Genomic DNA, 27,390 nt, shown 5'->3' with positions numbered 1-27,390 from the left:
GGAGCCGATGGGGAGGGGCGAAGCAGGGGAGGGGCGCGAGGCACTGCAGGCCGCCCCTGGGGCGCGTTTGTCGGCCACGCGCGCGCGTTTTCCAACCCCCTCCCCCTCCCCCACTACCTATTTCCCTCTACCCCCCCACCCCGGCCGCCGCCGCCGCTGCTACCCCCCAGTCGCCCGGACCACAGCCCAGCGACCGTCCCACCGACGGAGCCCAGGCCTGCCCGTCCAGGGCGGCTAGCTCAGCGACACCGCCACCCCGAACGGCTGGAGCCCCGTAAGTGTGTCCCCTTCGCTCCTCCTCCTCCTCCCCCTCGCTCGGGCGCTCGGCCTCCGCAGCTGCTCAAATGGAGTGGAAAATGGCCATTGGGCGGCAATGAGTTATAGATTATCTGCTCCGCGTTTTGTACTTAGCTGCCTATAATCTTTGGAGTTTGCCTGAGCCCCTGGCTGTAAAAAATAAAAAAAATCAGGAGGGAGAGGTTTATCCTTTGCTGCTGCTGTACACGCTAATATGTTTATATGATTAGTAGAACTGGGAGGGGGTGGTGGAGAGGTGGGGAGGGGGGGAGTGGAGGAGGTGGGAGAGGAGGAGGAGGAGGCTGGAGGTGACTCCAGTTCAGACCTCGTGGAGTCTGTGTCAGGACTTCGCACTCCCCCGTCTCTCCCTCTCTCTCTCCCCTCTCTCTCTCTCCACTCTCCTCTCACTCTCTCGGCTCGCACACACGCCGAGGAGCCCGAGCGCCATCGGGAGCTTACCGGAGAATTCTTTGGGATTGTTGGGGGGAGGGCGGGTGGCATCCTCCCTCCGTGGCGGTGCGTGGTGCGGCTCCTCCTTGCTTCCCCCCCTCACCCCACTCCTCACCCCCCCACCCTCAGCCTGCTTCCAGCCTTTCTCGGAGCGGCGGCTAAGCGCTCCCCCCCACCCCTCGGCCGGCCCGGAGATCCGAAATGTGAGGAGGGGTCCGCCGTGGAGTCCCGCCCCGGGGTCGCAGGGTCTGCGCGGACCGCGGGCCGCCGGTGACACTCGGAGTTGGCCCCGCGCCGCCGGCGTCGGCTCGCCCGCCCCTCCCTCTCCCCCTCCCTCCCACCCTCCTTCCACTTCGCCCGCCCACCCGCCTGCCCGTCCTCGGCCGCCGCTTTCTGGGGGACTCCCAAGTCTGCGCACCTCTGTCAGGCTTTCGTCTCCGCCAGCCCTCGGCGCTCCGAGCCCCCGAAGCTTATTTATTTTTTCTTTTCTTTATTTCCCCCCCCCTCTCCTCCGAAGGGAGCGTGCGCTCTCGGGGTGCGTGCGAGTGTGTGCGCGCGCGGTGGACCCCCCTCTCCCCGAAGCGGCGTGTGGGAAACTGCGGGAAAATGTTGACTTAACCCCAGCAGACGCCCGGCGCTGGCTGCTCCGCTGGAGGCGGCGGTGGCGGCCAAGCCAGGAGGACGCGCGCCGAGCCGCGCGGCGCCGTGTCCGGGCCGGCGAGCCGCGGCGCTGCTCCCCGCTCTACCCCGGCCCACCCCCCCGCCACCCGGCCCCGCGAGCGGACTCGGCGGCCGGCGACCCCCGCACGCAGCCGGCCTCGGCCTTCCCTCGGCGGCCGGCGGCCGCTGCGCCCTCCGCGCCTCTCTTCCCCGCACGGCCTCCAGCGCCAGACGGCCCTTCCCCCGGGGCGCGCTCGCCGACGGAGGTAAGAGTCGCGGGAACGAACAATGTGCCTCTGTGCCGGGCTGCGGAGACCTGTTTGCTTTGCGCCTCTGGTCCGGGAAGGGGGGTGGAGGTGGATGGTGATGGTGGAGGGGACCCCGGCTTAGTTAGGGGCTCGATTGCGGCGGGGCCCTGACCCGCGCTCGCCACCTCTCCATCCCCCTTCCCCCCAGCCCAGCCCCGCCGAAATCGATCCGCAGAACTCTGCGCGACGTCCGGACTGCTCTCCCGGCTCCTCCAGGCACCGGTCCCGGGTCGAGGGGACGGCGGGGAGGGCGGTGGTGTCGTAGGGTAGACCTTCCCGAGCCATGCCGGGCTTGAGATCGGAAGGTGCAGTTCGCCCTTACTCTGCGAGGCCGGGGGAGCGGGGGGGGGGGAGGGAAGGGGAACGGGGTGGGCGTCCTCGGTGGGACTGCGTTGCTCGGGCGGCGGAGCCTCAGGCCCAGCTCTGGGCTCGACCTCTCCCTCCCTACCCCCACCCTCGCGCCCCTGACTGCTTTCCACACCCGTCCCGGGCTGGAAGTGAAACGGGGCCGCCGTGCGCTGCGAGCCAGTGCGGGGCCAGCGGCGGGTGGGGAAGGAAAGGGCTCGGACCAGTTGTCGCTAGCTCGTTTTTTCTTCTGCTGGAACCGTGGTTTTAGGTAGTGTGGAGAGGCGCAGCCAGATGTGGCCGCGGCCAGCGCTGGGGCTGGCAACCTTTACGGTCGGCGGGCTGTGCCACCACGGGGGCTAAGGACCCGTGGGGCGGAGGGGGAGCTGTGTTTGTGTGTGTGTGTGTGTGTGCGCGCGCGTGTGTGTGCGTGCGCGGGGCGAAGGGGTGGGGGGGCGACGAGGTGGACGGGGAACCTCCCGGACCCGCAGTGAGAGGGCAGCCGAGGGCCGCGCTGGGCCTGCCTGCAGGAGAAGTTGCAGGGCGAGGCGGGGGGTGGGGAAGGGGACCCGGGATGCCTTCGAGGTGGGGAGCCTGGGGGCGGGGTGGGGCGGGGTGTCCTGGTTTGTAGCTTGGTGGTGTGCCAGCTGGGGAGAGGCAGCTACCCCCAGGCGTGGGGTGTGTGTGTGTGTGTGTGTGTAGGGGGAGAGCGGGAGGATCGGGGAGATCTCCGGGGCTCCCGGGCGAGGGTTCGTACCGTGGGCGACCCTCCACGGAAGGGCGAGGGCGGGCCGGGCGAGGAGTGCGCTCCTGCAGTGTTGCGGGCGAGCTCGCCTGCCGGGACTCCCTTCGGTTGGGACCAGCAAAGTTTGCGCCTTTGGTTTGAACTGTGGGGCTTGGGGCCCATGGTGGAGGTGGAGGTTCAGAAACGTGCGTCTTCCACGGGTGTTTCGTGAGCTTGGGTTGGAGGGTGTCTTCTAACAAACATAGTTTGGAAGGGCGAGTCTGGCCGGAACCGATCTAGCAACCTTTCTGGGTTTTCTCTGGGCCCCTCCTCCTCTTCCTCCTCTTCTTCCCTCCTCCCCACCCCCCTTCTACTCCCCCCCCCCCCCCGCATTCTGCTCTTCCTGATACAAACCTGGCTGTCTCCGATCCAGACCGAGGAAATGTTTTTCCTCCTGTTTCTTGAAAGGTGTCAGGCTGCTTAGCAGCTTCTCCAAAATGCCTGGGAGCCTCTGAGCCGCAGCCACTCACCATCTGGTTCCCGTTACAAAGGCCAGGTTCTGAGGCGCTCTCCACCCCGCCCCCAAGGCTTTGATTTTTATTTTTTTCCTCCTCCTCCTTCTCCCTCTCCCTTTTGCGTTTTGGACACGGCGAGTGCTCTGGCTCTTGGTGCGCTCTCTCCAGGCGTGCGCGTCACGGACGCAGTGGTTCATTCATTTCCCTGGGAGTGCTCAGGTCTCCGGCTTGTCCCTCTGAATTTACTCAGGGCTAACCTCGCCTCGCAAGCCGCCGGAGAAAGTCACCTCCGTTTGGTAAACAATTACCTGCTGGGTTATCTCTTCCTAAATCAGTTTTGAGCCTGGGCCTACGTGGGGGGTGGAAAAAAAGATAGGACACCACGCAAGGCTATACTGGCGGGTCACGGAAACAAAAATAGAAGTTTTTATGGTGTCTGTGGCATCGTTCCAAGTTGGATTAAGACTGTTCACCTAGCTGAAGGTAACTTTGGAACTTCAAGGGGCAGTATCCTGCTAATGCTTGCGAAACTCTTGAGAAGAAAACCTGCTTAAGTTCAGGTGTGTTTTTTGGAAGTTTTTGCTGTCTCTCCCTACCACCCGGCTGTAAGCGTATGCATGATAAAAGAAGACTACCGAACAAATGTTCCGTTGTTTAGTTTCTTCAGACATTCCGATTCTTTCCTTTTGTTGCTCGGCTCTAAAAGAGGTGCCATTTCACATCATTCTGCACAAATTGTTTGAATTAATGCAAGTGTGAATTCTTACCGTTTGAAGGGGACTATTAGCATATCAAAGGTTTCTTAGCTTCTACTCAATTGAGAAAACTTCAGTCTGTCTTCCTTTTGCTTCCAAGCTGAGGCCCAAAGGGCAGTGAGGATTGTAAAGGGTAAAAATAGGGAGGTGGATTCAGGCTGTGTTTCTGAACTTTTATTGTTTTGTAATTATGTGAGCCCAAAACATTGTCTATTGCTGTGGAGCCCTCGCCCTTGGCAAGACAATTATTTTCTGTTGATAAATGGTTTGTTCCTAGAAAAAGGGCCACCTTTTGTTTTGTGATAGTCACTGTTCCCTATCTTTTGGGGTCCTTTTAGAGAGTTCCTTGCCTTTCCTACCCAACCTCATGCTTTTCTAGGTCCTGTATTTCCTTATTTTTAGTAAAATGAGAGGAGATTCTAATTAGCCTTAAAAAAAACGAACAAATTTTGTGATGAAAAGATACCCGTTTTAGGGTTGAGGAATGAGTTTTTCCTCTATATACTTGATAAATTAATAAGAGAAAATTTACTTAGAGAATGTTGAAAATTGAGAACTTAAACTTTACTAGCATCATGTCCATTGAGAGTATAAGCTTGGAAAAGGTTTCTAAATAATGAAGACCCAATTTTTTTTAATGTTTTACTTATACAGAGGTAATTCTGTTAAGATAACTGATCTTTCTTTTTAAAAATGTTCTTTTTGTCAAGACAGTAAACTTCCATTCAGCTTAGTTTTCAAAAATAGCTTATTTGTTTTTACGTTTGTAGAGTTTTCATATTTGAGTTTCTCTTTATGAATAAAATACATCGTACGAAGAGTACTTGGGTGTGGGTAAGTTTATGGAGAGCAGAAGACTCAATAGACAACTCTTATCATCCAACTTCTGGATCTAGTTTTAAGAGGAAAATGTTTCAAGGAACATCTGGAGATCTGTATTTTGTTATCTGATGCTGGATTGCTTTTGGATGCAATTGATACTCTTTGGGGTACAGATTATTTCCTAAATATTTTATTTTGGTTGTGAAAATGAATTGTTACCTAATAAGTTCAGAGAAGAGGAAGTCCATCTTTAATTGTCTTAAATTTTATAGCCCATAGTTTAATGGGGTGACAATTTTTTATTTGCAGATTAAGATGAGGTGTGTGTGTGTATGTGTGTCAGTGTATGTGTGTAAGTGTATGTGCATCCAGTGTGTATTACCCTGAAATCATTTTATGATAGACTGTTTATCCGGTTCCTTCACTTGTTTAGGATGTACTTTAGTGGCTAAAAATAAAGCTCACATCGATGTAATTGCTATTATTGCACTTAAGTTGCTGTTAACTAGTCTGCTTTGGATACGTGTGTTACAGAAAAAGCACACATCCTCTAGAGCTATTAGTGATCATCAAAAACTATCTTGAAAACATTGCTCTTCACTTCAGATGATGGCAGTACCAAATTCAGCAGACCTCTAAAGGTGTACAATTTAGTGGAAAAGGAAAGGAGATGAGAAAATTGGACTACTCAGAGAAAAATAAATATATTGTAGCAACACTTCAGTTGCTCTTTCCAATCACTGGGTGACTGTGGCAAAAAAGCAGAATTTAGAAATGCAGATAGCTCTGGGAAGCAGGTAGATGGGCACATCAGAATATTGGACCATGTTGGGTAGAAAAAACCAATTCAAGTTTTGGCTTGAGAATTTCTAATTAAAAATTTTCCAGGTTTTATTAGTGGAGTAACATCAAAGCAGACAACATAACTTCCAAATGTTATAAAAACGAATATAAATATACAGATCTCACATGCAGCACCACAAGTCTTCATTTAAGACAGGCAGTTGGAGTTTTATTGCTGCAGTTTTCACAATCAGCAGAAACATTAACACCAGGCTTCTAGGCGTTTCCTTTCTTCAAATGAGCAAGAGAAGCTCTTTAAATACGAGGTTTACTTAGGGTTAGATCTTTATTTGATCATTAGCAAGTTTTCCTTAAAATTTAAAATAGTATTTTAGTGTTTTAACTAGCCTGGGAATATGTGGCCTAAAATTGAGATGTCTCGAAGGTCAGAAGGTAACCAGAAACCTGTAAACCACAATAATTAAATGTTGCTACTTTATTTTCTATCAGGATACTCATTTTGACCTATCTTTTGTGGATAAAATGTAAATAATTAGTTTATTAACACATGAAATAAAGACAGCACTGCTGTTTAATCCAACGAATACCTGAAACACTTGTGCCTAAGAAATCTGTTTTCACAAAAAGTGACACCATTTGCCCAGTTGCTGATGCTGAAGTGTGTAGGTTATGTGTACTTAGATTAAAATTGAAATAAAGTTTTGGGATTGGAATAATTTAACATCCCATAAAGGGCTATTTTTACAGAAAGTTTCAAGCCTGTAGCACTTTTGACTCTTCATTGTATCTGATTTTCGTCCTGAAGGACCAGGGTGCTTATTTAAAGTCTTGTCTGCTTTTCTGCAGAAAAGATTCCTGCTAAATAAAAGTGTCATTATATTCACAGTGCTGTAGGTTACAAAGAAAATGCATGATTATATGTGTAAAAAGTACACAAGATTATTTGCCAGTATACTTTTCTAAAAAACTGGCAAATTACTAATTTTGTCAAAGCATTAAAAAATACAACTTGGCTACTGTCCTGGAAGAGAGACTGCAAGTCACTTTTAATGTTTTTTGTCATGTCAGTTTTTGTGATTTTAAATGATTAGTTCATATTACCTGAATCAGTGAATTCATGTTACCTATTTTCAGGAAGGATGAAAACATTTCAGTTTGAAAGATTAAAATTACATGTTAGTAGATTTCCTATTACCTAACATTAATTCTGTAGCCCCACCCAAATATCTGTTTCTCCAAATAATTCTCGATTGAAGGTTAGAAGGTTGAAAAGTATTTAATCACTGAGATTACTGTAATTAGAGTGATGTTATCACAAAAATAAATTAGGACTATTCTCTAAAATCTTTTTGATGTTTAACATGTTCACAAAGATTGGTCACGGTTTTTTTTTTTTTAATGCATTAGGAGCTAGCATAAAGAAATGGTTTAGTATACAGATGAACAGTTAAGTACTAAAATTAGATGCTTTGAATCCTAAAATGGTGACATCATCACCTAGTGTAATAACTTTAAAAGGAACAATTAGAGGCTGTTGTATCTAAATTTTATTTGGGACTTCAGTTTGACATTTGAGTTTAATGTGTGGGTTTTCTTATGCATGCTATAAACTACAGGCATCTTTTTAATATCATTTTGGTATACATAGTTAATTTTTAGGTAAGCCATGGTATTTTTAAGGAAGGATCTAATCTACCTTAACTGCTTTGAAATAAATATTTTAAGGTCATTTATTTGCTGGCTTAAAAATAGGCAAGAATTTGTAAGGTATTTTGAAGTTAATTCTTATCTAGTTATGTAAAAATAAAACTTAAAAAGCTCTTTCAAATTTGACAGATATTACCCAAAGAAGAAAAAATGTAGGGTGAATGAAGAAACTAAGTACTTCGCACCTGCAAGGGAAATGTAGCTTACAGCAAAATGCCATTGATTGCTTTCTAAGCACAGAACAAGTTTAAATACAATTTGTTTAATTGTAACAAAAATGCAGTTTTATGAAGTAATACAGTTTGTCTTCATAGAGGATTTTATGCATTGTGTGGTGGTAAGTAAAATCCCATCACAGTTGTATAAATTTGTTCAATTACCAGAACGGCTAAAAGGGAAAAAAAAATCAATTTAGGTTGAAAGCAACAGAAATTAGATTACTTTGGTTAGTAGGAACTTGCTAGCAGTGTTTAAATTGCTTAATAATATTAAAAGTTACCATGTTTCACAGAGCAAGGATATTGGTGCCTGTTTTAGTGTGCATGCATTTGTTTACCTGGTGAGTTGTTCTAGGAACATGTTTCTGTTTTGCCTTCCATCTTTGTATTCATGGAAGGTGTATGACATATGTGAAACTGTTTATACTTACATTTCTTGTTAGTTTTAGAGGTTTGTGTTCATTAATTGCCTTTGTAGATTTTTAGAATTGGTTGGTAGTTCAGATAATTGTAATGACATAGTAGATTTCATTTTATGATTGAAAAGAATCCCAGTCCATTAGAAGGGATAACATAGCTTATTACCAGTAACAGAAACACATTTGAAAATATTTTACTACTGACTCTAGTATTATACCAGATCTTAAATCCTTATAGCGACAATGTGACTTGGGATTCATCATAACAGATAGCTGCCGGGCACCTGTTTTATCACCTTGATTTCCTCTGGCACTCAGCTTTCTCCAAGTGAGCAAACAGGCACAGCCCCTGCTCACAGATAATAGGCCTGTTTGCATTTTTTTTTTTAGGTCATGAAGTCAGCTTCCTGGAATTTCGGGCAAAACCAGTTGAAAAGAGAGGACAAGTATCACTTTAAATAGAGATGTTTAAATCAGATTTCTGCCTAAGGGTAAAATTTGGGTCTGTTTTAGCCCGGATGTAATGTCTCCCTCTACAGAGCATAGCATTAATCACAACATGACAAGAAAATGTATGCTGAGCAAAGTGGGCCCCTGTTGTTGACATTGATCTCTCCCCGCCCCCAATCTGTGAGGTGTATGTTATGAACATTAAAATTCACACACAGGGATTAAGTCTTAATCTCTGAATTTCAGTGCTGAAACACAGCAAGTTTCTTTAAAGTTGAAAAATCTATGCAGACACATTCAATACTTTGTCAAAGTAAAAACGAAAGGTTGGAAACAGGCAGGCTAAGTATCAGTTAACTAATATCTAATCAATTTCTGATTTTGGTTTGGATTAAAAACTTTTTTCTAAAAAAAGTAATCTGATACTAGCTGAAAAAATTGAAATAAAAGTTCACCTTTAGTTCTTGACTAGAAGAGAAGTGGAAAAGATGGGTACCTTTAGATTTTGCACCAGTTAAAATAAGTTATTTTGTTAGGACAAAACCATCCTCTAACTTCTTCAAGGTGAAAAGTGAAATCCTCAGACATGATGTCACAAAAATGATATACCAGGAGACCGCTAATAAAAAAGGCTGTCCTTTTACTCTTTCAGTTCTTAAATACCTTTTAAGCCCTCTTATGAGTCACATATTTACATTCTTCTCTTGTGTTTATGCCTGTTTCTTGCCAGTTATTGCTGAAAGATTTGTGTAGACGTAAAATCTAAAATGTGTATGATTAGAAGTGAACTAAACTACTTTGAAATGATGACTTGACCTCTGGCTTGGCTTTGGACCATGGAATGCTCGTGGAGTTCATAGTTTGCATCTTTCTGTAGGTTATTTTTACATCAGTCCACAATTCAAACTGATTTTTGCTCTGAATTTGGATGACAGAATACTCTAACCCCAGTTACTGTCAAAAAATGGTACTTGGCTGCTGGTGTCTGGTAGGATGACCTTTCTTTTGACTATTGCTTCTCTTGTAGAGGATAGTAATAGTGTATCCATTTATAAAGACAGCAGAAGAGAGTTCTACATTAAAAAAATAAATTTTAACTCTTCTTCAAGCTCAAGTATTATGAAAGTAGTTTTCCATATATTGGGCAGTCACAGAAATTTAGGTGGTGTTATTCATTGATAAGGTATTTCTGTTTTAAATAGACTAGATTTTGTATCACTTTTTATATAAAAAAGGGCCATGTTGAAAATAGGTTTCTCTGTGTCTTCACTTTAAAATGAAGACTTTTTTTTTTCTGGAATTATTTCTTTATTCTGCCACAAGGAAATTTTATTCTTCTCTATATAAACTTGTCACTATTTAAAAGTATTTGCTGATGTGGTTATTGATTAGAGACTATAGAAGGCTTTTTTTGTTTGTTTTTAAAATACTGTTTTCTCCATTTGTATTTTTGTGTTCTGGATCTTAGTTCTTGAAATTCCTGTGTCTCTACAGTGAAATTCTAATGACAGTGAAAAGATAGATGTGTCTTTTTTTTAATTTTTAAAAGATTATGCAATTCAAAAGCACTGTTTCATATGTACCCACAAATAGAAATTATACTAAAAATCTGATGTCTTCAGCATTTCAGTTTTATTATTCCTTTTCTGAGCTTTGCCTGTCTAAGGGAGATGTTTGGCTATTAGGTGCTATCTTTTGATGATTCAGTAGATGAATGATAATGTTGGCCATGTTACTTTGGTTTTTCTGCTTTAAGTGCTGTTACCTGTACAGAAGCCTGTTTTCATGTGATTAGTGATTTGACCAGAAATTTAATTTCTTTTCTTTCTTCTTCAGCAAAAAACCCACTCTATAATGTCACCTTTATTTATCCTTTGTTTCACGAAAGAATTAGGACGACAGTTTCTGGCAATTGTGCATGTCTCAGCATGAAAGTTTGCATATTTTTAATTTTATAATATTATATTTATAGTTCTGTGGATAGAACCCAGGGCTTTGTACATGCTAGGCAAATACTCTTGTCACCGAGCCACACCCCAGTTATATATTTTCACTTGTTCAGTGAAAATTTCCACTTTTTGACAGAGTGTGGCAGTTCACACCTGTAATCTCAGCATGTTGGATGTGGAGACTGGAGAAACATGATCTATAGATTAGCCTTGTCTGTGTAGTAAAACACTGTCCAAAAAAAATGACAATTAAAAATTGATTTTAATAAGCCTCTCTTTTCACTATAACGTAAGTTGAATTTGCTTTGGCTCAAGTTTCTAACAGTGGTGTACACATTATAAAGGTGTGATATGTATTCAAAGGAAGAGGGGGCAATTTTTGGTAGCTTGTTGGCCAGAGGACTTTGTCATTCTTTACTTTCTCTTTTTATTTCCTTGGCACAGATGCACCAAATTCTTTGTGTACCTGGGGAAAGAAAATTGGGCCAAAAGAATAAAAAAATAGGGCATCAGGTAGAGAAAAATCTAACGCAATTTCTGCAAAAAATACTGCAGGAGGATAAAGACATTTTGTAACCCATATCGGACTTTTTTCCCTCTCTTTGTATTGAATTAATGGAAATTGATTTTTCAGAAATACTCTCCAGGCTTAAGCTTTGCAATTATTCAAAACAAGAAGCAAAATGCACTTGTTACTGCCTTTGTTCATTTGAAACTGATCTTTACTCTTGCACTGTAAATTGATACTACTCACATGCCACTTTTGTTTACTTGTTGTAACAAAGGATGAATGAAAGGGGCTGGAGGAGGTTTGTTGCTGGGTGGTTTGTAATTTCTGGTACAGTGCAAGCCAGGAAATATTTTCTTTTCCTCCAAATATAGTTTATGTGACTCGTTCCTCATTGACTTTGTGCAGAATTTGTGTGTTCTGCCTTGACTAGGTGGAGGGCAAGAAAAAAAATCATGTTCAACCACAGATTTTTCAAGAGTAGTCTCTTTTACTCATAAATGGAGGAAAGAAAGACTGGGTTGTGTTGTGAGTTTCTCTGGAGGCTGATTTACATTTTACACAGGCACTGGCTGCTTACTTCATGTATTTTTGCTAAATCTTGTTATTACCTGCAGAGGGAGCTTGTATATGAGAGAAAATAATTAGGGCACTATAAATTGATAATTTCCTTTTTGAAAATTACATTTTAGTAACATCTGTATATATATAAATTTTTGTTTGAGAATATGGTTCTCAGGGAAGTAAGGTGTTAGCTTATTTCTAGTGAGAGTTAATAGCTCAGTGCCAGATATTTATCATTTATTGCATTCATAGATTACAGATGTGCTCTCCTTTCATCTCTTAAAAAAACTAAAAATAATATGAAAGATAATAAATGTATCTGATGCATTTTGAAGTTTTCATTTGTGTGTATTGATCACTAAAGCTCTAGAAGGACTGATGGAATTGGTTCTTAAAAATATTATTAAAAAAGATAACAGCTTTTTAAACAGTTTTCCTGATTGTGTAAAATAATACAAAATAACTATTAGGCATAAAGTAAGTAGTAAATTATTTCTGAACAGTGGAATCTCAATCGATTACAAAGAAACTGTATCCTTGCCCCCTTAATAGATCAAATTAGATGAATTACACATTCTTTTTTTTTTTTTTTAAGAAAAAAAATAACCAAGAAGGCTCACTTTGGATTAATGACTTTTACTTGCAGACGATAATGGATAAATTAGGGCAGTGACACTTAAGCAAGGAAACTACCAATAAGAACCTAATATGAAGTAATCAAGAAAACTGCTGACTAACTTGGAATAAAAATGAAGGCAAGCATAATAGCATTTGATTGAAACTCGTTCTTTTTTATGAACTCCATGCCAACTGAATTTTTAAGAATAAGCCAGATACCTAGAAATAGTTCAATTTTGCATATACTTTTGGTAATTTGGTTATCAACCAAATTCAGGTCTTTTTTTTTAGTGACCACAATTTTTCTGTTACCTACATATACTTCCTCTAGTGAATTTAGTGATAGCACATTTTAAAATTCTACTAGAAATCAAATCCAGTCTCTTTGCATTTTATTAGGTTAATGTTATTCAGAATCTGCTTAGTTGGAGGTTAAAAAAGGAGCTATCCACTTAAACATCCCTGAAAATAAATGTAATAGTTCATTTTCATTAGTTTATCAAGGAATAACGCATCAAAATAAAATTTTATTTACTTTTATAAAATGCTTTGTTTCTTTTAGTGACCTTCATTGTTTTGGTTATATTTTGTTACCTAATCTCTTGAGGCATCAGATTGTTCTTGTTACACAGAATAACCCTCTAGGTGAGGAAACATGTTTAATCAAATAGATTCTTTAGTAATGTCATGAGCTTTTGTATAAATATTACTGTCACTGCATGTCCCTCTATTATTATCTTAACAAGTCCATACTTCATTCATGCAGAGCATTTTTATAACAGGCTAAGAATGTTTGCAACAGCAGTTATACTTCAATAGGGTTACAATGGTAGGCTTTACAAAAGTGTACAGACAGGTACTCTTTCCATCAGGATTACTGATAGGTGTTCCTTAATGCCAAGTTTCTGTTATTAAATATTGTGATAAAAAGATGTTTTTTTTTCTTCTTCTGGTAGTTAGTAGGTACTAGAAAGTGGAATCTGCTAGTCCAGTTTACTACCCTTGCCCTTCTAATGCCATAGCTGCCTTTACTGTGCAGGAGGGGTTACTAGAGAATTCATTCTAGGAATTCAGTGAGCTGGGTGGCTGTCACAGGGTGCGTAACTTCTCTGATTGTATTGGAAAGGCACAGGGAGCGTAAGTTATACTTGCTTGGTGTTAAATTTGAAGGTAGACTCTGGTGGCTTTCATAGCCGTGAAATCTGAATGTATTACCAAGAAAATACTACCAAAAAGTTAAATTATCTTTCTTGTAAAAGCATTGTCCATGTTGTATTACATTGGTGAAGTTTATGACAAGGAAGTTAACCAGTAGCTGCTTATTGTTAATTTAAAATAATGGAGGTTTATAAATTCTCAAAGAAATTTTTATGAGCTATTCTTGAGGAGTATAACTTTTGTGATGCAGTTTGTTCAACAGTGTATGCATGCTTTAAGCATAAATAAATGTGTATGTACTGTTAGTATATGTGAACTGATTTATTTTTAAAGTATAAACCGTTATGAGTAGAATATATTCAGAATAATATACCAAATAAGAAATACGTGGTGTGAGTATAGATTTGAGATAATTTTTTCAAAGCTTTATAAAATTGAGATTTTTTTTCTATTTAAAAAATTTTCATACGTTGAATGTTTTACATAGGTTAACATGCTTTAATTCTAAATAATAGCTAAAATACATTTGACACATGAGAGTATTGAAGTGAGAAATGATGAATATGTGTTTTATTAGTTATTTGAAAATAAGAAAATTGTTTTAAAATTCCATTGTTCTTAAACTTAAATATTATGTATAAAATTTTTATTTCATTTTTGTATATTTGAAAGGCATTTCTTTTGTCTAATATAATTCTTTGAATGGAGATCTAGCAAAATTTAAATAATCCTTTTTATCAGATGTATTTATGTAACAGATTTTGTGCATTCACATGATACTAATAATCCAATGCTTTCCTAGAAAGAGTGAAAATGTACTAGAATATAAAATTGCTGTTTTTTAGACACTAAAATTAAAAAAATTACAAATTTCCTTTCATTATTTGAACATAGTAGTGTTCCTTTTATGTAGAATAAATGTAGCACCTAAAAGATAAAATTTACAATAAAATGATGATGCTTTACTATCATATAGCTTTGTTTCTACTATTTTGTGCTTAGGCATTTTAAAGTAAGATGTGGTTGATGAGACTGCTTTTTAAATATCCATGTTAAAGAAAGTAAAATCAATTCAGCAGAATTATTTAATAACTGAATTTTATTGCCATGCTTCTAAAATCAGTTTATGTTTGATGATATTTAAATCAGACTTTTGATTCTAAAGGCATTTATTCCCCAAATAGAAGTCTAAGCACAAAGATAATTTGCTACACTTGTCACGGTTTTTAATGTAAAAGATTAGATTCAAGGAGAGACATAGCCATTTTAGTACCCAATGTCATAATAAATGCTTTGTTATCTCTTAGCAATCATTACCCATTGCAAAGATAGATACCCACACCTTCAAGATTACTTCAAGTTCAATTAAAAAAACAACAACAAAAAACCCCAAACCAAACAAAAACCTCCTTGCTTTAGCTCTTGGCATTCAGATAAAACTACTAAAAATATTAAGGTATTTAAGAACACATTCTGAAAAAATTCTTTTTTTCTGTGATTGTACTCTAGAAATTTAGGCTTGATATTTATAAAACATTGGATAGCATTATGATTATGATAATTTAGAACTTGTAAAATTAGTGTAGTAAAATTACTAGTGGAGTTGATGGTCAAGGGTAACGTTTATGCTTTGACACTTTAGTGTGAATGCCACCTCATTACTCCCATATGTTTCCTTTTTTGCTCACTGTCTTTTTGGTAAGAAGTGTGTATTTCCTCCTGAAATTTCACTGTTACAACCCATAATATTTGGGGTTAAATGAGAATAACTAATTGAAAGGGTAGGTTAGCTTAATGTTGCAGTTACAAAATCCAAAACCAAAGTTGAAATATCATAGGATAAACTTGAAAAAAGTTGTATTTTTCAAAATATTTGGGGGTCCGTTTTTATTAAGTTGAGTTTTCCTACAAAAATGAGAGAATAAGAATTTGAGCTGTTTTCCACAGTTGTAACTTGAATACTGTGCAATGCAGCCATGGCTTATTTTAAAAATATTGATACAAGGGGTGAATATGATCCAAGTACATTATATGCATGTGTGGAAATACCATTGTGAAACCCCTTTGTACAATTAATATATGCTAATAAGAATATTGAGAATCATGTAGATTACATGCACTAATAGCCTCATTCTCCTTGTTAGTTCTGTGAAAATCAAGAGGAGCATATCAAGAAGGTTGCAATTAAATCACCATGATGTTAACTTTTAATTGAAAATAAACTAAAATCTAGCTTTGATTTGTTAGCTTACTTTATTAAAGTCAATTCTGCCTCTTTTGGAAAGAATTGATAATCACAAACACCTGTGTACTCAGAAAGTAAGTATCCAATTTTTTTTCCCCTTTGTTCTTAAGAACATCTTTTCAATATTTATATATTGTTTTAATATTTTTAGTAGGTCCTCCTATAGAATATTTTTTTTCAGACGTTGCTTTAGTAACTTGGTGTTCTTGGCGGAGAATTTTATTCTTTATTTTTTTTCACTTGCCTTCCCAAGTATTTACTCTTAAAAAGAGCCAAATATAATGTGGTGTCAGTGCATAGGCTTTAAAAATGCAAGGTGAAATATGATGGTGTATTTTCAGTGTTTTCATGTGACTTAATACATATTTCAACCCTCTATAAGTACTAGAATTTTGTTACTTACATGTTTGTCATCAAAAGTGTCCTGTAGTATTTATAATCTCTTGACTGTTATCACTAACATAGGAGTAGTCTGTCTTAACTGACAGAATGAACCTTTGTTCAATATACTTTCTTTTTGAAACAAGTAGTTTTCATTGAAGCACTTACCTGATAAATTCTTAATGATTGCATTATGATTAAGATTTGTATCAGCCATTTTTTTCTCCATACCTTTTTTTCTGTAAGAATCTAAGACTTACAAAATCTTTTTTGCAGTATTTTTATATAATCTTTTTGTGGTGATTTTACACTTCAGTAGTGTTGTCATTTATACTTATTGCATAAAACAAAATCTGAAAATTAAAAAGTATTCATAGCTCTGAATGATAATAGACTTTTTACTAGGGGGACCTCTAATTATGTATTAGTAGCTAACTAGCCAAAATGTCAAATTAAAAATATTAGACAAAGTCTGACAAAACAGTATACTTTTGGCAAATAGTTAATCTTTCAAAGGAACGTTAATGGAAATTTTACCATTTTAGCTAGCAGATCAACTATGTCCCTGTAAAATTATGAAGCCCTATTTACCTCTAAAAATTAACTCCTTATTTGTCAAATTGACTGTTTAATGCTGAGTACTTAGAGCTTCAGTGTTTCCCAGTGTTTTAACACATAGCCCAAAATTGGTGATGGCTGAGGTTATAGTCCAGGAACAACCTGGGTTCAATCCTAAACACCAAAAACAGAAAAAACAACAAAAGTGTGGAAAATTAAAGGTAATTTTTCGAAAAAGTCATCGGCTATGATAGTATAGAAATGGTTTTATCATCAGTGTTTTTCTTTTATTTGTTTAATAAACATTTCCAGGATTGCTTGGAAACCTAGTAAAAATTAGAAGCTACCTTTAAATTTACTTGCTTATTTAGAAGGACCTTTGATGATCCTATGGATAAGCCATCACTGAGACTAGAACAACACAATTCTTGTTTTCATTAATGTAGATATTACAGATTTAAAAAGTTGAAAATCATTCCCTTATTCTCAGTGTATTAATTTATCTTTTGAAATCTGTACGTATCTGTGATTAGATATTTAGTTGAAAGGTAGATGTTTTAATCTTTGGAATTAATTTACTTTCAAAGCTATGCCAATCTTGATAAAAATACTTAAGTCAATTTTTTGGTTATCAGGATCAGTACTAATCATAACAAGACATTAGAAGTAAGTCTTGATAGCAGAGAGTGGTGTCACCTCTGTTGTACAGTATATAGTTTTTTTAAGACTGCATAAATGGTACCAAGAGAGAATAATTCAATTTCTCATTCTTTCCTTTTCTTGATAAAGTGTATTGTTTGGTAGTACTTATTAGAGAATTCTTTTCAGACAGCTATTAAAATACAAGTTATAAAAATTGCCTTTTGACAAATTTGATAAATTTGCTTGTGGGTACCCCTATTCCAAGTACATTTTGCTTCTGAAATTCAGAACTTTCTGATGGTGTTATATGTGCATAAAGACGGGTAGGAGCTTAGATTCAATTTAGTAATTCACAGTATTTATAATACCTTGAATGTTACTTTCAAAATGTTATTCTGGTTTCCTACAATACCACAGAGGTTATTGTAGCATACATGTGGTTTTAAGAAATTGACAGAACTTCTGGTATTGTGTTTGCCAAAATTACTAGACCAAAAATACATACTTTCTTGTCTTGGTCTTAAAGCCTGTGTTTTGAAATAATAACTTAAAGTTTTATCCCTTCCAAGAATAATTTTACCAATAAGTACATTTAGTTTACTATTAATTTCTGGGCTTCAGTCTTACTTAATTTTAGATCCACGGCCATTTATTATGGCCTTGCATCCAGAAAGGATGAGGACTGTCACATAGGACTGCTTTACTAGGTTTATGAGAGAAGCAGAGGATTTGCCCAGATGATTGTACTCTAAGGCACTCCCTAATGGCATGCCACAATGGAGTGTGTAGGAAAAGCTGTGGGAATATAGAGTAGGTAGAGCAAATTCAAAATTAGTCCTCTGGAAAAAGAGACTTGAGATCAGATCTGAGATGAGAGGATGTAGGCTCCTTTGAAGGACGAATATTCAGAGGTGAATACCTGAGAAAACAGAGATGGAGAAATACGGTGCCTTAATGGAAATATACATGGAGCACGTGGAAGAAGTGATGAAACTGGTGAAGTGTTCGCTTGGGAGATGTTGAGGGAGACCCTCAAACATGTGAGGCTGGCCAAAGAGAAAGAAAGCAATTATGCTTTTGATTGTGAAAGCATTATTTATGTTTAATTGCCGGCTTTGAAGTTAGTATAACAAATAGAGGAGGGAGAGCAGGGAGAAATGGGAACCTAATTAGAAGGTGTGGTTGACAGTCCGGCTGAGAGACAATGGCAATACAGAAATGGTGAGAAGGAACTTGAGACTTGATTGAATATAAGGCAGAGGAAGATTCAAAGCTTAAAACCAAGGCTCTAGCCAAGTCATTGCTCATGTTATTAATCTGCTTGGGATCAAGGAGAAGGGCTGAGCCTTTTTAATGATGATCCTTAAAAGCACATAGGTTTAAGTCTGGATATTAGCTGCCCTTAAAACAAATGGAAGTTATTACATGTGTTTTATTCATTGATTGATTGAGCTGGAGATTGAATCCAAGGACGTTGGGCACAGTAAGCAAGCATACTATCATGAGCTGTAGCCCCCACTACAACAAATGTGTATTTTTCATGTGGTATTCATAAGAAAAAAATGTCATTTTGCCTCTTTTATAGATGTCTCTAGAAATGTTTTTTGAGTATGAACCTGCATATGTTTCAATTCTATTTATGTTTGCTCAAATGCTCGTATGAAATGAGAAATTGTTATATGTTGTATTTTATATAAGGTTTCTACTAGGTGATCAAGACTAACTATACAAGTTAGTCGTTCTTTCCCTCCCTCCCTCCTTTTCTCCCTTCCTCTCTCCCTCCTCCCATCTCTGTCTCTTCTCCCCTCCCCTCTCCTTCTCCTCCCTTCCCCTCCCCTCCCCTCCCATTCCCTCTCCTTTCCTTCCCTGAGCACTGTCCTTGGAACACTTTTGTTTAAGACTAGTGCTCTACCATTTTAGCCACAGCACCATTTTCTGTTTGTTTTTTTATTTTTTTTCCTAAGTATGTGGTACTGAAGAATTGAATCCAAGGCTTCCTGCATGCTAGGCAAGCACTGCACCACAAGGTCACACTTTTGGCCTGAAATCTGTACTTTCTCATGATAGACCTGTTGAGATTTTCCTGGTTTAGAATCTTGTTAGTAACATTTCTAAGAGCTCTTTTAACCAAGTTGATATTCTTAAGTGTCCTTAGAGACCAGAGTGCCCTTTCACAGGATGTTTAGAAATCTGTGTGCCCTTGAAGTTCACCCCTCCCTTTTTTCGGTTAATTGCAGTTTATCTTTGCTAAGGCTTTCTCTTTTCTTATTATATGCTTCTAATACAACGTATTTATTTCATTGTTACATAGGAAATTTCCTTGCTACATCTTGCTCTTTATGAGAATGAAAACTTCATTTGCTCAATAATGTCTCAGCTTCAAATACCAAGCTGATCCCCCCTGCAAGATGTTAATTACTGGTGACAAGCCTGAGCAACCTAAAACACTTTTTCCACCTATGTGCTCTTGTTCTCTTGTCTGTCAGTGACTAACTCACAATAGGCTCACAATATACATCTCTGTGTGTGTGTGTGTGTGTGTGTGTGTGTGTGTGTGTGTGTGTGTGTGTGTGTTTTGGCAGTGAAAGAGAGTGAGTCAAAGTTTTGCCATGCTAGGTAGCAGTGCACCCTGAGTCTGGTTCTAGGGGGATTGGACCCATGACTTTATGCATGTGGAGTGCAAGTTCTACTGCAGTTTTATGCCCCCAACTATTTCAGTGTACTTAGGAATCAATCCTTGTTATTGACAATAAGATTGCAATAATTATGTTGGAACTGAGCCACTTATGGATATCTCTGATAGCTATAGGAATGATGGAAATTATAATAAATTCATCATAGTACTGGTTTTGCTGTGCTAATCCGAAAGTACCCATCAAGTGTATAATAGAGAAAAATGTTGTGATGTCAAGTGTATAATAGAGAAAAATGTTGTGATGCAGATATATTGCAGACTAGAACTCCCCATTACATGGAGAGCTCTCAGAAATGCTTACTATATTGTTGAAGTCATTGAATCTGGTGCACATTGTCACTTTTCAGATTTTTAATTTTTGTCACTTTTGTTTGGGAAAGGCTCTTTTCCTGAATTTCTCAATTCTGCTCAAGATTTTTTCTTAAGGGATTTTTCTACTCTTGTCACTTTACATAGATGATACATCAGTGGTCGACTTAACTGGACTTAGTCAAAATGAATGACTGATTGAAAACAGAAGTGTTGGCTGGTGTCTATCTGAAAATATGAGTACCATTTACCTAGACATTTACAATGCAGTGAAAAATTAAGAAGGGATGACTAGATTTTCCTTGTTTTACTTTTGTAATTTGATGCCGGACAAAGTTACCTTACAGAGAGTATGCAAATGGCATTCTATCTTGTAGTTCTTCTCTTGTGACCTAAAATCACAGCTCCAGAATCCCTGCCCCCAAATCATTCCAAACTTCAGGATCCTCCTTCCTCTTAACAGTTTAAAAGGAACTGAGGGGAGGAAGCTTGTCAGAACTGTGTCCTGGAATGATGATGGCTTGCTTCTTTTTTCTGAAGGGATCAGTCATGCTGAAGACATAAGGTAATGAGCATGAAATGAAGGGAGGTTCAGTAAACAAAGATCTTGATACTGTGGTGTGATTTTGTTTATTTAGTGGGTTAAGAAAACTACAAAAATATAATAGAAATCCTTAAAATGATATTTTAATGTTTATCAACTGAATATATTTAAAGAAAACATTCACAGTATTTGAAACGATCCATGAATGGGTAAACTGTTGTCAGACTGTGGAATCATCTCGTCACTTAGCAACCTGTAAAACAATAGCATTTATTATTTTTTTACATAAACTTCTAGCAGAGGTGGCCCAAATTTTTAGCATCAGTTATTTTCTGGTATGCAAGGATCGATTCTTGACAGCGCACTTTTGTTTCCTTTAGTGGGTAATTATACATCAAAGATAGATTATCTTATCTCTTAGTTGTGAAATAGTAGTGTGTGTGTGTGTGTGTGTGTGTGTGTGTATGTGTATGTGTCTGTCTGTCTGTCCGTCTGTCCGTCTGTCTTCCTGCCTAACAACAAGTCTTCAACTAAAATCTGATTGAAATCTTATTGTGTTCATGCAATCACAGTAGATTGCATTATGTGAAACTGAATAATAACCATGGTTTGTTTTGAAGTATTATTAAAATCTAAATTTGTACACTGATGTTGTAAGATTTCAGGATTTTAGTTTAGTGAAATGTTGGAACAGTTCGCTGTTTTGTGAGAAGTACATCCTACCAAATAAGGACAGATGTTCACGTAACACCGTTCACAGTGTAATAATTAAAGTTGAATTTCATACTTAACATCCTAGATCACTTTTCTAAATACATTGTTTAGATTTATTGCTGGATTGTTTAATTTACCTGTTTTAAATAATTAAGTTGAAAATGCTGGTTTTACAATTAGGAATGAGTATAGGATTTAAAAGTAATTGTGATTTTTTTTTTCAGCAGCCATTTTGAAGCACAAATACAAAAAAGAAATAATCTACAGTGCTGAGTTCATTATAGCTGATATCTAATGCTGTAATTACACAGGCTAAAGCTTAATTCCTAGTGCTGAATTTACTGGACTTTTATAGAGAGGTTAGATAACCCTTAAGTAGATATTTGAGCTGGATTGCCGACTGTCTCAACAACCATGAAAAAGAGATGATTTAATTGTCCACTCTTTGTTTTGAAAGTCTGATGAAAATCTGTGTGTGTGTGTGTGTGTGTGTGTGTGTGTGTGTGTGTGTTGGGGTACGTGTTCAAAATGTTTTTGTGTGTGCTGCAAGGGCTTAAACCCCAGGGCCATGCATGGCAGGCACATGCGCTTCTAATCTACACACACAAGCCTTCAGTTTTATGTACTGAATGGAGATGAAAAAAAAAAATACATTCTACACACACTGTTCTCCACTCAAAGATATTTCATGATTAAATTACTTTACTGATAGGATCAGTATTGTCTTCTGTTGAGATATTTCCAGAAGAGTGTGTACATGAGGAAGTCTACTTTTTCTGAAGTTTTTGCAGGAAAAGTTATAATATGCTCATTTACACAATCCTGTTTCGACTTAGAACAACATCTGTTAGGTTTATTTAAATGTAAATAGCTTTATATAATTTCATAATTTTTAAAATTGATAATGTTACAGTTCTAAGTAAATTAAAAAAAATTCATCAAAGGGTTATTCTGCTGGAGTTTTGACTTGTAGGTTTTTGGTTTTTCTAATTTTGAACCTTTCTGCTTCCTCAGATACTACAATGAAGAAGCCTGGTGCCTTTAAGATTCTTCCTTGAGGGGTTTTACTTGTATAAATTATGAAAATGATATTTTGTGGCAAATAATGATAACTTAATCTTTTTAATAACTCATTTTGCCTTTTAAATTAAAAAGTCATTCTGCTTAGAAAAGCATCATTGACAAAAATTCCTCCATTAGGAGATCTGAAAGATTTGTTACCTGTTTTAAAATTCCAGTGCAGGTAACTCATACCTATCCTAGCTTCTCAGAAGGCTGAGATATGAGAATCGTGGTTAGAACCTAGCCCAGGCAGGAAAGTTTGTTATGATTCTTATCACCCATTATGCATAAAAAAGCCCCAAAAGTACCTGTAATTTAAGTGGTAGAGTGCCAGGTTTAATTAGGAAAGACTAGGGGACATACTCAGGCCCTGAATTCAAGCCTCAGGACTGACACAGGGGTGTGTGTGTGTGTGTGTGTGTGTGTGTGTGTGTGTGTGTGTGTGTGTGTGTGTGTGTCAATGTGCATACACACATTTGTTGCCAGTTTTAAAAACTGTTCCTGTTTGAACTGAGTTCCTGAAGTCTACTGAGGTTTTTTTTTTCTTTATTCACACTACTTCTCATGTACATTTTTTAAAACCAGGGTTCCCATTTATTCCACTATGCTTTCTCCTTCTTTCATAGCTTTTTCCTGTCAAAAATGTTTATTATAAGCTAGCTCATTGCCAAACATTATGAAGGGTAGCTGGCACTGCTTGACCTAAGAGATTGAAAGCCATGAATTCTGTTTTGAGTTAGTGCATCATCTTCTGAAAATGATGCTTCAGATACTTTTTGATAAGGGTGAGGACATTATACTCCAGAGGAAAATTGCACTTTCCCATAGTGTTTATTGGAAGGTTAGCTAAGGAATCAACTGGAACCAGTTAAATGATAGACCTGGACTTTTTGGAAAAGGAATACTTTGGCTTGGTGACACATGGCAGATAAGAACTTAAATGTGCCAAGAAAATGACAGAGGTGAAGGTAAGCCTTTATAGCTGGAGAACTAACATTGAATTACGATAGTATTGCTAGAAACCCAGGAAATAAGGAATAGCCTTATGCAGATATGTGAAAACAAATGAATTTCATTTAAAATTATGGTATTTTTCCTGACGATTGGGTTCTGTATTGTACATTCTGTTTATTAATCACAGATATTATAGTGCTCATCAAAATTAGATTATAAAAGCTATGAGCAAATTCGATCGTCTATAATCATCACTGAACTCACACCTGTACTCTGAAATAATTTGTACAATACATGCAATTCTTTTGTATTTGTAACTTTGCATCATTATTTTGCTTCTAGAACCAGTCCCAATTTCTTGAACAAAGAATGCATCCCAGAAAACTCTTTTTTGGCGTGATTTAAAGAGAACCATGTTGAAAAAGATGAAATACTGAAAATTTTTGCAAAAGATATTGAAAAAGCAATTTGAAAGCTGACTTGAATATATCATAGAAATGACACAAAATGGCCATCAAGTCTTCAGAAGTAGCAGAATTTTCAGTGTGAAGCAGCCTGCTTGGTTTTATGATGATTTTTAAACAGTATCAAGTGTCTATGCAATTTTTAGGTGAAATGTAAAAAGCCCTTTGAATGTGGAAGTCAGTTTGAGAAGTATATTCAAAGTTATTGAGTATAAATAGGACAAGCAGACTATTGGATTATTTATTTTCTGATGCTGGTGCCCTATTTTTGAAGTTGGGTTGATTTGATCTTATTTCCACTTTTTTTTTTTTTTTTTGCCAGTCCTGGGCTTGAGCTCAGGGCCTGAGCACTGTCCTTGGACTTTCTCAAGGCTAGAGCTCTACCACTTGAGCCTCAGCACCATTTCTGGCTTTTTTCTATGTATGTGGTACTGAGGAATCGTACCCAGGTCTTCGTGCATGCTAGGCAAGCACGCTACCACTAGGTCAAACTCCCGGCCCTTATTTCCACTTTTGCTTTTTACTGGGTTTGTTGCTGCTGCTGCTGTTGTTGTTGTTGTTGTTATCATCCCTTCCCTTCTGCCAAATCATCTTCACATGCATTTCCTTATGATTACCTCCCGTTACAGTTTTCCTATTGTTAAAAAAATAGATAAGTTGTGCTAACTTAGAGTGTAATACTATGTTTAATTATGGAAAAATAAAAGTAAAAAACCTATAGTTCTGAAATCTTCCTTTGTCAAGCTGCCATTTCCAAGTGTTTTCTTTTTCTTATGAAACAATTTGTAGGATTGGTTCCAGTTTTACACATTTTAATGCCTCAGAGTGAAATTAGGAAGATTAATCTAGTGGAAGTTGGCAGGCTGGATAGAAGTGAAAAAGAAATCATGAGATTTTCATAGGAGGCGAAGGCAGGCAGACTGAAAGAAGTGAGAAGGGCATTCAAGTCTTTCACAGTAAGACTGACTGTGTGATGAGTGGCTAACACTCAATGAGGTACCTTTTGTATTCATTGCGGTTTATTTTATGCAAAATTAAGATGACCATGTTACAGAGAATTTTTTTTGGCTTAAAAACTATTAGAGATTGGCTAAATTCATTTGTTGAGTATGTATATCCATTTACATTTAGTAAACTAGGTCCTGAGGAAATCTCTTATTTCATTGTAAATATGACATTTTTCCCTTTTCTCACATCAATGCATTGCTTTGTTATTGGAAGTTAGCGTGGAAGGATGGATATATGTTAATTCATGCTAAATCAGTATATTAGGCTAGAAGGTTTTTCATGAGATTAATAACGGTGTAGAGGCTTCTTTAATACATGAGTATATAAAACATTATTAATGTTAACAGATGTTGTGCTTTAATCCCTTAGAACGATTGTTTGGTACCAGCAGGAGATTTATTAGGACTGAATTGTGTGAAATTGTGTGTGCATAAGCTGCTACTTAGATTGTAAAAATGCTATTGAAAACTGTTAAAAAAAAGTTTTAGCTATAATTGGCAGAGAAGTATTAACTGTGCTAAAGGAAGTATGTGTGTATAGTTGGCCCGTGCGCCTTAACCTTTTTATCATTTATCTTGTATTAATGTCACTGAATTATTAATTCATGAGCAAGGGTGGGAAGGGTGAAGGCACCATTTAAATGTGTGGCAAAGTTATCCTTATCGCTTGAGACATGAAAAAAGTCATTTTGTGTTATCTGTAAAATGGAAAGGACATTTTAAAATTTCATTTGCAGTAATCTACTTCACTACCAGTAAAACACCTAGATTATTGCTACCATAGTATAACGTTCCTATTAAAAGTTTGTAACCCCTCTACTCTTTTGTCTTATATGTATTGACAGAAAAGTTTAGCCTTCATTTATGTTCATATGATACCTATTAATTGTAGTGTAAGATCTATTCTTCTGAATAGTATATTGCAGTTTGTCAAATTTTAAGAAACATTAGATTTACAGAATAGTAAGAATAGTTAACTGTTTTGATTAAGAGGAATCTGCTTATAGGGAATTGGGTAGCTCTAAAAGTACATTTCTTTTAAAGATGTATGTTTATTGTAACTTTATAGTTATTTGGGAAAAGATGAATTCTTTGGCTTGTAGGATTTTTAGCTGTAGAGAATAAAGCCATCAAATTAGAATTTAGCAATTTCCTGTTATTCACATGTGGAATTGGGATATATCCAGTATTTTTTTTTTTTTTTTTTTGCCAGTCCTGGGCTTGAGCTCAGGGCCTGAGCACTGTCCTTGGACTTTCTCAAGGCTAGAGCTCTACCACTTGAGTCTCAGCACCACTTCTGGCTTTTTTCTATACGTGGTACCAAGGAATCGAACCCAAGTCTTCATGTATGCTAGGCAAACACTTTAACCACTAGGCCAAACTCCTGGCCCTATATCCAGTATTTCTTATGAGTTAGTAGCCACATAAACAGAAATTTGATGAGTTTGAAGGCCCTTAAACCAACAGCTATTTGAAGTCTGAATATGAACAGTAGTATACCTAAGCTGTCTTGTCCAAACCTCATTACTTTTTAGTCTCGTATTAGTTACTGTTTGAATTGGTATAGTACTTTATCATGTCCAACAGTGGAAAAAGACAAGTTAATGTAGAAATATCCTTCTCACTGTTTTCTGGATTTTCTCCCTAAATACTGCCAAGCTGTATATATGCTGTTTTATATTTATTGAAATCATTAACTTGTTTTGTTGGTATAATAGAATATTATATTTTCCTTTCAAGTATTATTAATTTACCTTTACACTAATATTTCAATTAGGTTCTTCAAGCAGTAGACCTTGGTAGTTCTTCCCTGCTTGATTTGGGCCTTACCCACTTGCCTTGGTAATATGTCTGTTTATATTAGCGTTGCTTATGCATTGTTGAACTTAGTGTACAGTTGTGTAATTGTGACAGTGACTATGAGATCCCTAGAAGCCAGAAGTGTTTGCATCTTTACTGCCCAGTTCCTCCCCTCTGGTTATGGGACTTGAACTTAGGGCCTGGGTACTGCCCCTGAATGTTTTCACTCAAGGCTAGTGCTCAGCCACAGCACCACTTCTGGTTTTCCTATGATTATTTGGAGATAAGGGCCTCATGGAACTTCTTGATTGGGTTGGCTGTTAATTGTGACCCTCAGATGTCAGCTTTCTAGGTAGCTAGGATTACAGGTGTGAGCCACTGGCACGCAGTTTCTCTCTAGTTCTTTATAGAAAATATTTTTTTGATCCTGCTCTGATACCTATTGTATTAGTGGATATATTTTGTTACCTTTAAATGATTTGGAAAATTGTTACTTATTGTTGTAGTTGTTATTTTTAAGTGGTTTCTTTGCCTTCTAGTATGGTTTTTGGAGAGGGGATATTATGTAGCCTTAGGTAGCTCTGCCTTGAATTATTTGATGGAAGGCAGGTGCCCACCAAGCCTGGTTTCTATTTTTCATTGTATGTGGAGTAGAAAAAATAGGTAGTATTTTTATTTTCCTTCAAAGTTTTATGAATTACAACATTGAAAAACATTACAAATAGGGCTGGGAGTTTGGCCTAG

At 38.2% G+C, this 27,390-nt stretch overlaps 1 protein-coding gene across 5 annotated transcripts in view; it reads left to right on the top strand.

The window, feature by feature from the left end:
• Positions 1-1,578: 1,578 nt before the first annotated feature.
• Positions 1,579-27,390, top strand: part of Adgrl2 (adhesion G protein-coupled receptor L2) — a 184,415-nt gene continuing 158,603 nt past the window's right edge. For 2 of the 5 annotated variants that reach the window (XM_090334543.1, XM_090334544.1), the window contains exon 1: positions 1,579-1,673. The gene's annotated coding sequence lies outside the window, so the exon portion shown is untranslated. The remainder of the gene's footprint in view (positions 1,674-27,390) is intronic. The other 3 variants (XM_090334542.1, XM_090334541.1, XM_090334540.1) reach the window with 2 other exon arrangements.

Source organism: Megascapheus bottae, chromosome 6, assembly GCF_031878675.1.
Source record: "Megascapheus bottae isolate mThoBot1 chromosome 6, mThoBot2.hap1, whole genome shotgun sequence".
In the NCBI taxonomy this organism is placed as follows: domain Eukaryota; kingdom Metazoa; phylum Chordata; class Mammalia; order Rodentia; family Geomyidae; genus Megascapheus; species Megascapheus bottae.
Note: the sequence above shows the minus strand (reverse complement) of the source record. Positions and strands in the feature narration are given on the sequence as shown.